This window comes from Aotus nancymaae, unplaced genomic scaffold (assembly GCF_030222135.1).
Source record: "Aotus nancymaae isolate 86718 unplaced genomic scaffold, 86718_ANA_hifiasm-v0.15.2.pri h1tg000108l, whole genome shotgun sequence".
Lineage (NCBI taxonomy): Eukaryota > Metazoa > Chordata > Mammalia > Primates > Aotidae > Aotus > Aotus nancymaae.
Window position 1 is genome coordinate 38,881,294 of NW_026988523.1, and position 15,615 is coordinate 38,896,908.

The 15,615-nt window shown below is 52.1% G+C and overlaps 1 long non-coding RNA gene across 1 annotated transcript; it reads right to left on the reverse strand.

Annotated features, from left to right (window-relative positions):
- Positions 1-7,134: 7,134 nt before the first annotated feature.
- On the reverse strand, positions 7,135-13,050 carry LOC135272279 (uncharacterized). Its single transcript, XR_010340380.1, has 5 exons — positions 12,915-13,050; positions 11,015-11,112; positions 10,244-10,683; positions 8,031-8,140; positions 7,135-7,855 (listed from the first exon to the last, which is right to left on the reverse strand). It is a non-coding gene; the product is annotated as an uncharacterized LOC135272279 (long non-coding RNA).
- Between the last annotated feature and the right edge of the window lie 2,565 nt (positions 13,051-15,615).

Sequence of the window (15,615 nt, forward strand, 5' to 3'; positions counted from 1 at the left end):
CAGCCCCCTTTACAGAAGAGGAAACTGAGGCCCAGAGAGGGGAAGTGGCACAGGCCAGACCAGACCTTCCTTGACATTGCATTCCTAGAGTGTGGCACAGTGCTTGACTCTGAGGTGCTGCTCATGGGGTTGCAATAGAAGCCACATTGAGGAACCCTGGAGAAGCCAGAGAAACTCTGAGGCCAAATGTTTGAGGCCTTGAAGGGAGATCAGAGGTCCAGCCCTCGCCTCCCAGGACTGCCAGCCCCTGAACAGGGCAGCAGGGCGCCTGTTTATTCTCACTTTGAAATATCCACAGCCTGGTTGCTCCAGAGCCACATCATCTAAATCCATCCACAGGCATATGGAGCTATGTGAAAACCGAAACTCATAGGGAAGCTTTTGGAAGAGCACGTCTCTCCCTTTATAATGGATTTAATTATCGAGCGGATTTAGTGCCTTCACGATGCTTGAGGGATGAAAGATGTTACCAGTTGTAATAATGATAGATGCCATTTATGAAATGCTTACACAAGTAGGCCCTTTTGGATATTAGTTCTAGTCCTTACAGCATATTTTGCAAGGTGGTGTCATTTAACAGAAGAGAAGCCTGAGTGTAGACAAGTTAAGTATCGTGCCCAAGGCCACGCAGCTTTTAAGCGGCCATGGGGTGACTTGAGCCCAGGCTTGTCTGTCCCCAAAGCCCCAAATCTTCCTACACCATACTGTCCCTCCTCCTAAGCCTCTCCACTCTGTAAACTTAGTCATTCACAAATATTGATTGGGCCAGGCCTTGTACTGGGCACTGGAGATGCCGTGGTAAACAAGGCAGGCCTGGTCCCCTGCCCTCGGGGAACATGGTCCTATATGTTAAGGAGACATTTCCTAAAGAACTCATAACCAGCCCACAGTATGAGCATTATGAGAGGGCCCTTCAGGGAGCTGAGGTATCCTCTCTTACCCCGTGACCTGGGCTGGGAAGTAGCTGGGGGCAGGTCTGCGCTGAGTACTGGGTTGGTGTCTCCCCGCAGAGGGGATAAGGCCCAACGGGAAAGCAGCGTCATCAGCAGTCTCCTCCCCAGACTGCGGGTGCCAGAGGCGGCCAGCAGGAGGAGCCCATAGCCCAGGCCTGACGGACCCCTCAGCTGCTTATGTAACTGGGAAAGCTGGGGGAGGAGAACAAATCCCAGGCACGAGGCCCGTCACACACACAGACACATGTCCCCACTGTAACAGAGCGGGGATCACACAGAAAGACGTCTCCCAGACACACACCCCCACAGAGCCATGCACAAACACACACAAGCTGCAAAACAGTGAGGCATGGTGTAGACTGGAGCGCACTCATCTCACCCACTGAAAACACATGCAGGCCCGGGCGCGGTAGCTCAAGCCTTTAATCCCAGCACTCTGGGAGGCTGAGGCGGACGGATCACAAGGTCAGGAGTTCGAGATCAGCCTGGCCAATATGGTGAAACCCTGTCTCTACTAAAAATACAAAAATTAGCTGGGCATGGTGGCAGGCAGCTGTAGTCCCAGCAACTCAGGAGGCTAAGGCAGGAGAATCGCTTGAACCCAGGAGGCGGAGGTTGCAGTGAGCTGAGATCGCGCCACCGCACTCCAGCCTGGGCGACAGAGCGAGACTCATCTCCAAAATAAAACACACACACACAGGCCTCCCAGCACCTAGGCTAGTGCCCTAGGGTGGGGTGAGAAGAGAAAGGAGGAAGGAGGCCCTTCAGTGAGTTTCAAGGCCAGACTGAGACACAAAGGAGGAGGGAGCCTGGGCTTGTAGGGAGACCTGGTCAGGTGTGCGGGAATGACCGTGAGGGACCCTGATGCCCAGCTGGGCTGTGGTGGCACTGCCATCCCCAGCTCCCCACCTGCCCTCCATGTACTACCCCAGGCATGGGCCTGCATCTGACACCCTTCCTGTTTCACCTGAAATGAGTCTCATTTCACCTCGAGATGGCAAGTGCACAAGGCACGGAGGTTGCACTGAGGGGTCATGGGTATTGTTAAAGATAATTGAGACTCACGCTCTGCCGAGAAGCAGTTTATACTCCAGCTGAGATGTGACACACTGCAGTCACAACCAAGGAGACAGCTCTCAGAAAGGAGCACGTTCAAACACAGGACTGTTCACATATGCTAACCTGTGCCAGGCACTAAACGTGATCTCATGTATCCTCACGGGCTATTTTTATCCCTGTGAAAAAACTGAGGCATAGAAAAGTTAAGAAACTTGTCCAAGGTTAGTGGATTAGTTACTGTGACACAGGGATTCGAAACTTGGATCGTCTCACTGTGGAACCTGTGCTTCTAACTCCTATTATGTTGCTGCTTAAAGATAAACGTCGCCAGAAACACAGTTAAATATGAGCCTAGCACACATGAGTATACACCAAGCTGTAGACACAGATACTGCCATGGAGACACAGTGACAAATATGTCAAATACATAAGCACACATGCTCATCAGTCAGACATGTAGAAATGACAGAAGCATACACATAGGACTCAGCTCTCTCTCTTTTAAATGTGTATCAACCCTAGCTTTATAGGGAGCTAAGGATCACACACAAGAATGTCCTGTGATTTGTGTGTGTTTATAAAGCGTTGGCCCATACTGCCCCGATGAGCTATATTTTCCCACCCTCGCAGAAGGGAAAATTCTCTCTGCTGAATTGCTGAGAGGCTCAAGCAAAGAGTCAGAGACAGAAGTAGTGCAAAAATCTACCCTTGCCCAGACAACAAACTCCTGCAGAGACACACCGAAACAGAAGTGCACAAAGATAAACACAGAGACGTGCACACCCAAACACCAGACACAATCACAGAACCACAAACCCATCTCCCCCCAACACAGACACGCACGCACACACACACACATTCGCATTCCACCCTCTTCCTCTTTTCTCCCTGAACCAGGCATCTGCACCCTCATGGTGGACCGTGTGTGTGTGTGTGTGTGTGTCTGAATCCTCCTCTTGCCCTGGCCAAGCCCACACTCCTGCCCCCCTTCTCGAACCCTATGCCAAGGGGGGCAGCACAGCTGTTCAAGAATAGCAGAGCCACGATGTCACTGGGACTTTGGCACGACCTGGCCCTGACTCCTGAGGGGCCCCTGCCATTTCTGAACCAAGGATTCGTGCCAGCTGCCACCCACTCTGGAATGCCACGCATGGATTCCTCAGAGCTGGAATCCCCTCGGTCTCCCTCCTGACCTCCTGACAGGTTCTTTGTTCCCCAGTTGCATCGGGTGGGTGCCTGGGAGCCTGGGTTCCACCCCAGATGTTCACCCATCCCACTTCTCCATTCCCAGTCTGCTTAGAGGGAACTGGCAGCTCAGATATATGTCTGGAGGGTAGCGTGGGACTGAAGCAACCCCTGTGGTGTGATATTACTTCTTCTCTATCCTGAGCAGCCTAGTGTGTGTGGGGGGTGGGTCAGCCAAGGGCAGGAGATGGCAGTGGTTTAGTTAGAGATTTGTGGGCTGAGTGTTGTAGGCGAGCCTCAGGGGGCAGGAGGCGGGCGGCACCAGGTGACTGCCTCTGCATCACTGAGGCTGAGCAAGAGGCAAATGTGAACCAGTCATTTATGAGCTTGTCTTCACCCAGCTCTGAGTGGGGTGAGAAGGGAACAGTAATTGCTACAGAGCACCTACTCCTTGCTGGGCACCGCTGCACACACTCTGTGCACACACTCATTCATTCAGCTTTCACAACACCAACCCCATGAGGTGAATACTACGGTTATCGCTATTTGACAGATGGGAGGCAGAGGCACAGAAAGCTTATATAATTCACCTGAGGTCACACAGCCAGCAAATGGGAGCACTCAGATGCAAACAAACGCAAGCTGCCTGACTCCCAAACTTCAGCTTCCCAAACATTCTTCTTTCCTTCTCCCTCCTGTTTCCCAGCCTGCTCACATTGATTCATACATACATGTGCATGTATTCATGCACACATATGCATATCTGGTGCCTATGCAACCTTCTGAAATAACTTTTTCCACCACACAGCTCCAGCTTCCAACACATAGTGGGTGTTCAATAAACGTGTTGAATGGAATGCAGAACTGACGGCCGGGGAACAACGAGCATTGTGTGTGTGGTGGTTTGGGGAAAGAGGGAGGGAACGGAGGGATTTCACTCACACACACACACACACACAGCCCTCTGATGTGAATAATGTCAAAGACTCACTTCTATCTCTGGGGTCCCAGCCCTTCACAGTCATCTGGGTGGGGGAAGAGCAATGTAACCGGGCTTTACAGGATTCTCTGAAGTAGAAGAAGTCTAGAAGAAGTCTCAACTCTCTCCTCCAATCAGAATGGAGGACAGGGGTTGCAGAGAGAGCTCTGGAAGAGGACTTGGGGAGCACACAGCCTCCTGGGCCCCCCAGCCAGGCACTGCTCCTCCCGTGTTTTCACCTCTCCCTGCCCCATGCCTGCGGTGCTGCAGGCTCTCCCCCGGCTCCCTCGGGACAGTCCCTGCTTCCTCCCCGTGTCCACCTGGACTCTCCAGGAACCCGGCACCCCTTGGCTCTTTTGGCTGAAGAGTAGACAATTCTCCTTTTCCCCGTTCCAACTGAAACAAGGGTGGAATTTTTCCAAAGCCTCTCTATTAGGAAAGTGAAGGAAAAACAAAGCCAGCAATAAAGACTGCAAAAACAAAGAAACAGATGGAACAGTGGGGGTGACCGAGCCGGCCATGGGAGAGAGCGGGGGCCCAGAGTTTGGATGCTAGCGCGACCCACCCCCTTGCTCCCGCTGCACCCTGTTCTCAGCTCCTCGGTGGAGTTTCCCACTCTGCATTGTAATTACAGGACTTGTTTACATCTGCCTCTCCATCCTGGCTGTGAGTTTCTCAAGGCCACTGTTAACTCTTTTTTGTCCTCCCCCAAAGCCTACAGAGTTGCCTGGCAAGGAGTAAAAGCTCAACAGACATTTGCGAGTGACCGAGGAAGTGAGGAAACAGCAAGTGACAAGGGAGAGAATCTGGGCCCTTCCTCTCTGATCATCATGTCGCCTCCTCAGTGGACACTGTTACTTCCTCTGGAGCCCATTGTACACTAGTCACTTTTCATCTACAGCTGATAGAAAGTTCCTCCTCTTATTTCAAAACCTGAACCTTCCATCCCTCAGGAAGCAGCCCCGCTGGCTTCCTAAGCAGCCTAGGAAAAGCTGAGTTCTGTCCTCTACGGAGGGAAGGGTGCTGGAGGTCAGATCAAGCTGAAAAAGAAATTACAGTCTGAAGGCCAGGACATTGGAAATCAAGGGCACAAAATAATTGCTAACTTTCACTGGGCATTGTAATTCTCAAAGTGACTCTCTAAGTTAGAGATGTTAAAAAATACTGAAGTTCAGAGACGCTAAAAAATGTGTCCAAGCCGGGCGCAGTGACTCACACCCGTAATCCCGGAGCTTTGGGAGGCCAAGGCCAGAGGACTGCTGGAGCCCAGCCCAGGTGTTTGAGACCAGCCTGGGCAACTAGCAAGATCCTGTCACTACTAAAGATTTAAAAAAAAAAAACTAGGCATGGTGGGCTCCAACTGTAGTCCCAGCTACTCAAGAGGCTGAGGCAGGAGGATGGCTTGAGCCTAGGAAGGTGAGGATGCAGTGAGCCACAATTGCACCACTGCACTCCAGCCTGGGCAACATAGCAAGACCCTCGCTCAAAAAAAATGTGTCCAGTTAGTGGTAGACCTAGGATTTCTTCTCCAGGCCTTCTGACTGCACAGCACAAGTCCTCAGCCATGTTGCCAGCTGCATCTGTACCATACAAATTATTTTCCTCAGAAGGAGCTGGGAGAAGACAAGGGTGTCTAGATCCAACCAGCCAGCAGGGCAGGGTGGCAGGGAATCCAGCTGGTACTGAAGCCCTGAGCATTGGCATGAAGGATCCCAGCTCCTGAACTAGATATCCCTGGGGAAAGGGGACCAGCCAGAACGAACCTGGAAATCGGGGGATGGACCAGGTTACCAATCAGGACCTTGGGCCTGGTTACCAATCAGGACCTTGGGCCTAAGACATAAAACTTCTGTGTTTTCAATGAAGTAAAAAGCTCTGGGGCTGGGATTTCAGAAGCAGACAGCGTAAACCTGGATTTGCCAGCCGTGTAGCCGGAATCCCGTTACTCACATCTCTAGCCTCAGTGTCATCGCCTGTGAAGTGAGAATTACTGGAGTACTGATCTCTTTACTTTTTGAGGATTGCTGTGAAAATGAAATGAAAACATGTGTATCATGCTGCCCGTTATGATCAAAGCTAGGGCCCACAGGCGGAGTGGAACCAGTGGCAAAGCAGAGGAGACTCTTCTAAATGGGTCTCGCCTGTTCACTGGCTCTCCCCATCTACTGCCTCAGTTTACCCAGTCTTCTTTCCCCTTCTATTTCCCACAATCGCTTTGAGAGAGGGCAACCTACGCCCTGCCTCAGCTTCCTCACCACAGTCCTCAACCCTTCAGTTTTATTTCCAAACCTGATTTGACATGGAAATTGTTTTCCCAAAGGACACACCAGTGACCTCTGAGTTGACCAAAAAGAAAAAAAGTGACCAGCTTTCCTTTCCTCTTGGCATCTGAAATCTCAAACTGTTAGTTTTTTGCCCCTTAAAACTTGTTCCTCTCTCAGCTTCCTGGTCCCTCTACTTGGCCTACTTCTCCATCTCCCTGGCTCCTCCACCTTGCCATCTCCCAGATCTTCCTCCTGTATCGTGGGAGTTACCCAAGGCTCTATCCGGAATCTGCAGACCCCTGTCCTCTAGCTCCCCGGCCTGGGCCATCTCCTCTGCTCCCCTGGCTCAGTGTTCACCTCCATCCAGGAGGTTCCCATGGCCCATGCCCTCTCCCAAGCTCCAGTCCCCACTTCTATCACCCACCGAGTGCCTTCATCTGAAGCCCTGCCTGTAGCATCTCAACCTTCATATACCCCCAAGCAATCTGGCAGCTTATTTCCCAGGCAGTCTCCTTTCTCCCCTTCCCTTATTTTAGTTAACTTTGCACCAGTATCCTCATCATCCCCACCATCTCCAACTGCTTTCTTCTTTACCCTGATGTCCAATCAGCTGCCGAATCCTGAACTTCTACCTCCCAAATGTCTTTTTCATCCATCTCTGTCTCCTCTCTGTCGCTGCCACTGTCTTGCTCCAGACTGTCACCACCTAGAGCCCCCATCGGTCTCTCCCTTCCAGTCCAACACCCCTGTCCATGTACAGGCACACACCCTGCCATCAAATGAGCCTTCCTAGAACACAATTTCAGTGAGATTGCTCCTCTGCTCAAAAACTTTAAGTGGCTCAATGTTGTTTATAGGAATATTTCTCAAACTTGCTTGGTGGTAAGAATACAGATTCCCACTCTCCACGCCCACCCTCATGAATCAGAATCTTGAAGAAATGTGCCTGCTCTTTTATAGTTTTAACAAGCACCCAGATGATTCTTATCATCAGAGCCTTTCAGGAAACACTAGCAATTAGAATGGCAATTACTCTGGCATTCAAGGCCCTCCATGAAATGGTTCCAACATCTATTTCCAGTTTTACCTCCCACATTTCTTCCTTGTGCACTGGGTGCTTCCGCTCTCTGCACCTGTGCTCACATTGTTCCTTCTCTTCGTCTGTCTGAGTCAGAGCCTACCTGTTAAGGCCCACCTAGAATGCCACCACCTCCAAGAAGACCTTTCTGATTCTTCCAACTAAGAACCATCTCCCCCTTCTCTGGGCTCCCATCACCCTCTAAACGCAATGGTGAGCGACCAGCAGCCAGCAATATGTGGTTCAACACAGATGCACAAAAATCGGCACCTTTTCTTCTCCTTTATCTTCTGGAGCACTCCTCACTGTAGCCACTGCATCTCCAGGTCATGCACTCCTGGAGACAAAAACCCATAGGAGACACTTCAGTGGGTCCTTATAGCCTGGAAGTTAAATGTGCAGGCTCTGGAAACACACTAACTAGGTTTGAATCCCACCCCCCAACTTGGGTAAGCTTCGGATCTGTGCCTCAGTTTTCCCGTCTGTAAAATAGAGCTGTGAGGACTAAGTACCGTATGCTGTCTTCATTAGTTCTGGAGACTGGGAAGTCCAAGATCCAGGTGCTGGCAGATCCGGTATCTGGTGAGGATCCCTTCCTAGTTTGCAGACAGCCACCTTCTTGCTGTATCCCCACATGGTGGCGAGCAGAGAGAGGAAGCAAGCTTTCTCATGTCTCGTCTTAAGAGAGCACTAATCCCACACACCGGTGTCCCGCCCTCATGACCTAGTTGTCTCCCAAGCGCCCCACCTCCCAATACCATCACATTAGAGGTTCAACCTGAAGATTTTGGGGAGACACAAACGCAATCTACAATAAGTGCTCATTAACTGCTAGCTATGATGAGATACAGATCTTAGGGACAATCTAGCTCAGTGGTTCTCAAATCTGCCTATTGGTTCATCTGGGGAGTTAAAAAAAAATACTAATGTGGCTGGGCGTGGTGGCTCACACCTATAATACCAGCACTTTGAGAGGCCAAGGTGGGTGGATCACGAGGTCAGGAGTTGGTAACCAGCCTGGCCAACATGGTGAAACCCCGTCTCTACTAAAAATACAAAAATTAGCCAGGCGTGTAGTGTGTGTCTGTAATCCCAGCTACTCTGGAGGCTGAGGCAGGAGAATTGCTTGAACGTGGGAGGTGGAGGTTGTAGAGAGCCGAGATCCTGCCATTGCACTCCAGCCTGGGCAACAGAGCGAGACTCTGTCTCAAAAAAATAAAAAAATAAAAATAAATTTTAAAAGAAAACACTGACGCCTAAGTCCCACCTTAGATCAATTAAAAACATGGTACCTGAAGGTGAACCCTGGGCATGGGATGTTAACATGCAGCTAAGGGTGAGAAACGGTAAGAATCCCTCGCTAGTCCAGCCCCACACCCGACTTTATTGACGAAAGGTAAAGGACTCATTCAAGTGCACACAGCTGGTTAATGGTAGAGTAAGTCCCACACTGAAGGCCTCTGCCCTCCCTCCAGTCCAGTCCAGCGTGATTTCCAATACGCTATCGCCCAGCCTTTGCTCCCGCATCATTGGGTTAAGAGAATCACCCAGGCAGGAGGCACAGCGAGGCCCACTCAACCTCGCTCAGCAAAAATCGAGGTAAAGAAGTGGGGAAAGTTTGAGGAAATGGAAGTGGAGAGTCCCTAAGGGCTATGAGCCTGGGAGGACAAGGTCAAGAATGGGTGGAGGGATTTAGTGACTGAATGGCATGAGATTCTGAGAGAAAGGATAGCGAGGGTGGGGACCTTGTTTGCCTTGATTGTAACTATCTTTCTAGTACCTTGCACAGAATATAGCATATAGTATGTGCTCAACAAATGCTTGTTGAATGTCTAAATGATCCAATAGCATCAAAAGCACATGTTCTGTTTTAGTCACTCGGGGGCACTCACGTTCCTCAAGGGGGCAGTGGTGAGAACATCCAGACAGGAGCAGAGAAGTAAAAGGATCTTGGACTTTCAGAGACACTGAGGCACGGAGGAGGCCAAGCTCCCTGAAATTCCAGGGAGAGGCTACTATGTGGGAGGGAGGCAGTGGCCTTGTGTGCCAGATGTTTGCAGGGCATCCCGAACTCTCTGAGTATAGAGAATGCCACAGGGGACAGGCAGATAAACAGAGCTGTATCCGGGGCCAAGTGGAGGGGGCCTGGTAAGGGAGGAAGGAGGTGGGAAGAAGGAGACTGGAGGCCAAGCCAGCTGCCTCTTGATAGGGGGAGCGGGGAGGCGGGGTGCTCTGGGCCAGTGACTGGGTCAGATCCCTGGCCAAAGCAAACTTACCTCGGGGGCTGGGGGGCCGCTCCCTCCCTGCCCAGATGGAATCAAAGGCTAACAGGAACCCTGGAGGGCGCAGCTGTGACCCTTGCTCCTCACACTCAGCAGGGCCCATTAAGCCCATCCTCCTCATATCCTCAACACACTTTTCCCAGTCCAAAGAATCTCTGGAAACAGACTCCTCTGGTGTTTGCTGATCAGATATCAGCCAAGAGATGTCAGGTGTTCTCAGTCTCACCCCCAGTCCTGCCTTTCTCCCCCAAAGGTACCCAGACCTTGTCCCACCTCTGGCAGTGGCTCTCTGTAAGAAACCAGGGTAATGTCTGCTCAAACCTGAGCCCTTCCTTTTTTCCATGCCAAGAGTCAAAGATCTCAGACTCATTTCTATGAGTCACAATAATAAACAAAATAGGAGCACCTGCCTCCATGCTAACAAGCAAGATAGGAGAACCTACCCCCTGGGATCTCCTTCTGAACCAGGTCTCCAATTCATGGTTCTCACACGGCGACAACGTGCAGGTCACTTCTGCTGTTCACCTGAACTGAGCTGTGCGCTGAGAGGAAGTAGCCTGGAATTTGGGGATCATCAAAACTGGAGAGGAACCCCAGAGATTTTCTAAGCCCGTTCCTTGTTATTCTGATGAAGATGCCAAGATCAGAGTAGCCTCCTGTCCAAGGTCACACAGGTGGGCAGTGGCCCCAGCAGGACCAGCCTCAGCTGACTTGACTTTCAGGCAAACACCCATTACACTGAACCGCGGTGGGGACCGTAAGAGGGCAGGTGGGAAACTGGAGGTGTAGAATAGCCCGGGGCCATCATGCTCCAGGGAAGGGTTGACTCCGGCCCCTGGGCCACACTGTGAGTCGGTTCCTTTTCCTCCCTTGGGACTTCCACCTGTGGAAGGAACAGGCGGAACGCAACATGGCGCTGTCTGAATCCAGACAGAAGGAAGAACACAAGGAGGTGGGAATGCAGCTCAGGCAGAGACTGAGGAAAATGCTTCTGGGTACTTTTTCATCCTATTTTCCAAATTCTATACAATGTGGTTTAAACAATAAAAAAGATAACAGGCCAGGCGAGGTGGCTCACATCTGTAATCGCAGCACTTCAGGAGGCCGAGGCAGGCAGATCACGAGGTCAGGAGATGGAGACCAGCGTGGATAACACGGTAAAACCCTGTCTCCACTAAAAATACAAAACGTTACTCAGACGTGGTGGCACTCACCTGTAGTCCCAGCTACTCGGGAGGCTGAGGCAGGAGAATCGCTTGAACCTGGGAGGCGAAGGTTGCAGTGAGTCGAGATCACTCAACTGCACTCCAGCCTGGGCAACAGAGAGAAGACAGAAAAAAAAAAAAAGATAATAAAAATAGTCTAGGGGAGAGATTTAAATGACAGAGCCAGATGGGTGTGGTGGCGCGTGCCTGTAGATGCAGCAACTCTGGAGGCTGAGGCAGGATGATTACCTGTCCAGAAGAGCGAGGCTGCAGTAAGCTGATCATGCCACTGTACTCTAGCTTGGGTGACAGAGTGAGACTCTGTCTTTTTTTTTTTTTTTGAGGGATAGAAAAGAGTTTTTTATTGTTGTTGTTGTTTTGGGGTTTTTTTTGTTTTTTTTTTTTGAGACAGGGTCTCACTCCGATTGCCCAGGCTAGAGTGCAGTGGGGCAATCTTGGCTCACTGCAGGCCCTCAACCTCCCTGGGCTCAGGCAATTCTCCCACTTCAGCCTCCTGAGTAGCTAGGACTAGAGGCACATGCCACCACACTCAGCTAATTTTTTTTTGTATTTTTATTAGAGACAGGGTTTCATGTTGCCCAGGCTGACTTTGAACTCCTGGACTCAAAAAGTCCTCCCACCTCCACCTCCCAAAGTGCTGGGAATACAGGCATGAGCCACCGTGCCTGGCCAGAAGAGAGTTTTAGAATCTACTTTGAGTAGACTGAAAAAGAAAGACCATGTTGAAGGAATGGCTTAGCAGATAAAGAAAAAAATAATAAAAGAAAAGAAAATGAAAAGAAAAGTCAAAAAGAAAACAGAGGAGCAGATGTTAAAGGAGAGACAGGCGGAAAATTCAACACCATCCTTGTAGTGCAGTGAGGAAACTGAGGCACCAGCAGAACTTGGACAAACCACTCTGGGGCTCTGAGCGCAACCTTTTAACAGGTCACTATAACTGGAGGGAGTGGGAGGACAGGGGGCTGCAGGGGAAAGGAGAGTGACAAGTCATCTTTCTTGGACTCTTGTCATGGCCGCCCCAGGCCTTCCCGGCTCCCCTCATCTCATCCCCCAAGATGGGCTCCCCTTGCAAGCGGAAAAACTCCACCCACACTCCCAGAAGGCCTCAGAAGCCTGGCAGCAGTGACAAGACCACAGGCCCTAAAGAAGAAAGGAAAAGAAGAGTTAGAGGGAATGGAAGAAGGAAGAGAAGGAGAGACGCCCAGAGGGGGCTGGCAGCTGAGGGGAGGACGGAAGGAGCAGAGCTGGAGAGCTGGGCCCAAATCAGGACTGCCGCAGAGAAGTGGGGTGAGGGGGCGGGAGGAGGGACATGGGGTGATAGAGCCTCCCAGCTCTTCCCTCCCACTCTCCCTCCTCCTCTCTCTCTTTCATGATCTTGAAACAACCTTCAAATCTGGGCTGGAGGCCCCAGGAGGCCAGTCACTTAGGAAACAAAACTGTTTCTTGGAGACCTTGAAAGCCCATCTGCAGCTGAGCAGCGTCCCCACCCCCCTCCCTGTGCACACACACATTCTCCCATGGACTCTCACGTACACCCACACCCGGCTTCACACAAGCTCCCCACGAAGCCCACATGCACGCACACACGGACTCACACGCACCTCTACTCAGGCTTGCATACAGATAACCCGTTCTCAGCAGACTGGCCACACATCCGAATGAGTCTGGTCCTCTCTGCTGAGGAGCTCCCCCTTTGGACCATGGTTTGGTGCCACCACACTGTCTCATATCACACACAGGACCAGCGGGCAGGTCCTCCCAGTCATTAACTAGCTCGCATCTGTGCACAGGCACATGCACATTGCTGTCTCTCTCCAACTCTCTTGATCTCTCTCTCTCTCTCTCTTTCTCACACACACACACACACGCACACACACACACTTCTTACCAACCAAAGGTTTGATTCAGGACCACTCCATCCTCTCTCTCTTTCACGATCTTCAAACGATTTCCATCCCCTTGGTGGACCCCCTTCCTGATCTGTCACTTCCTCTCAGCCCATTCCCCAGCCCAGGCATCTTGGCCTTCCTTCCTCCTGCTCCCAAGTCTTTCTTTCTCTCTCCTTTGCTCCTCTTACTCCAACGGCCTTGATTCAAACTGGTACCGCTGGCTGTGTTTGAAGGAACAGTAGCCCAACCCAGGCACTCCAGATCAAAGGATCAGGTGCATACCCCTGTTCATGTCCTAGAGCCTGAGGTTCATGGTGGACAAGAAGGAGGTAGACCCCCCAGAGCCTCAGCTCTCACTGGGCAGGGAGGGCGGTCAGTGATGCACGGCCGAAGAATGGGACCTGGGTGTCCTGCCCACTCTTTCATTTCTCTGAGCCCTAAGTATGTGAGCAGCAGTGCCCCTCGGGCTGTGCTCTCGCCCAAATGCAGGGCATGGCAGGGAGCCCCAGCAGGCTGTAGGGGCAGAGGAAGGGCACATCCTTTCCGGTGCTGAGCTTGGCCACAGGGACCAGAGCCAGGGCCTTTGGAAGGACTGGGCAGTACTGGGAGGTGCCAGCAGGGGTGAGGGGTGGGATGGAAACTGTGAGAGTGCTTGAAGTTTGCACACCTTCAGACTTGGGGACTGGCGTTTCCTCTTCTATCTCAGTTTGTGTCCTGGAGAGGGCTGGGCAGAAGATTATCCAGGAATTCCAGCCCAGGAACCTAAGGACTAGGTGCTTCCTAAAGCCCAGCTTATCATGGTGTCCCCGCAGCCCCAGGCAAGGCTGCCTCGGGGCTGCTCTGTAGTGACTTCTGCTCTCCCGGTCTCTCCTGATGTCTGACCACAAGCTTTCCTGCTACTCCCCTGGTCTCCTCAACACACAGCGGGTGAACTGGTATCTGTCCCCTTCATTGTTTCCTCCCGCTGCCCATTCTCCCCCAAGACCAAAGCCAAGGTCAGTGAAGGGGCCATGAGAAGGCCTTGTTGGCCCCATCCTACCCGCCCTTTCTGACTGGAACTCAGAGAGGGAAGGAGGGTGGAAGTGAGATGTGACCTACCGGGTCCCTGTAATGGAAAATCTCAGCTGCAGGCCCGAAGGGGGCCGGTTATTTAGGGAATTCAGATGTGAGCCTTGTGCCCTGAGAGTGGATTTGCTAGAGGAGAGGCTGATAATCCCTCTGCAGGGAGTTCCCTCTGGGGCCAGAGAAGGACCCAGCCCCGCCAGCAGGCACCCTAGGCCTCTGGCCAAAGCCCCCTTCCCTCCCTCCCTTCCTCTCTGCTTTCTTTGCACTCAGGACGCTGAGACCTGCCCCACTCCGCTGGCTTCCCCCCACTCCAGCTCTGTGCCCAGAGAAACAGGGGCACTCCAGGGGAATCCTGTCCTCTGACGGTTCCCAGTAGAAGGTGGGGGCAGAATTTTTTCTTTTCTCTCTGCGCCTTCTGGTTTCCCCTTCCTCTCTGTGCCCCTCATCCTTTGGCGTTTTCATCATATGAACAGCAACGACACCCCTAGACCAGCTGGCCCTGTCCTGGGTCATCTCCTTGCCCCCAGTTTCCAGCTGGTAGAAGGTTAAAGACACCCTGTCCAGCCCCAGGCAAAGCCTCAGGCATTTCTGGGATTGCTCCTGACTCTGGCGGGCATCCTCGCTGCTCAGACATTTCCAGTCCCCGCACTGCCCTGCAGAGAGGCCCCTTCTCCAGCCTCGGTCCTGCGTGCGGCAGATTCGCCTTCCCCTCCGCACTGGAGAAAGGAAGCAGTCCTTTCCTTTCTCGTTCACCTGTCTGATAGTTGCTGTGACATTGACCTCCAGACACATCTTAGAGGTTCTGTGTTTTCCTCTTTTGACTTCTCCCTAACACTACTCACCAACCCCAGGCATAGTTCAGTCTAGAGCTCTTCCACAGGATGACACGGTAAACGAGGGGTAAACGAAGCCCAGAGGTGGCATCAGATGCCTGCTAGGGGGTCCCACAGTTCCCCTCTAGCCCTGGCCTGCCCCTCTCTACCCGAGTCTTGATTATCCTCCCAAACTTTGGAGAGATTACACCTGGCAGGGTTTGGGGACACCCTCTCGCCTCCATCTCCAAACTTCCCGCTGCCTCTTGAGCCACCTGTGACTCCTCCCGGGGCCCCTTTCCAGGTGCTTCAATTGCAGAGGTCAGCCTTCAGTTCCAATTCTAACTACTTCTGGGCTTTAGTGGCCCTGCAACCTCTCTAGTGGAGGGAACAGAGGAGTCTATGTTTCTTTCTTTCTCTGGGATGTTAGATGCAGACTCAGGATACCTGAGTTCTGGTTCTGTCTTGTCAATTCAAATTGTTTAATCTCTTTGAGCCTCAGTTTCCCCACTTGGAAAAGAAGAGTTAGGCCACATGGCCTCTGGCATCCTGGGATTCTGAGTCAACTCATCCCCCTCAGCCAGATCCTAGGGGGCACATCCCCCCCACCTGGGACCTGGGCCCCCTTCCCTGGCAGCCTCTCTCAGTTGTGAGTGCCACAGGCCAGAGGGGGTTGAGAGGAGCCAAGGAGGGGCAAGCCTCAGGACAAATGGGCTGTCTAGGGCCAGTGGCTAAAGGGGCGGGAGGGGAGGAGTCCTCAGGGATCCTGTTTCAACAAACGTTTCTTTCGGAGGAGGAGAAGGCGGGGGAGAGGGGGTGAGGG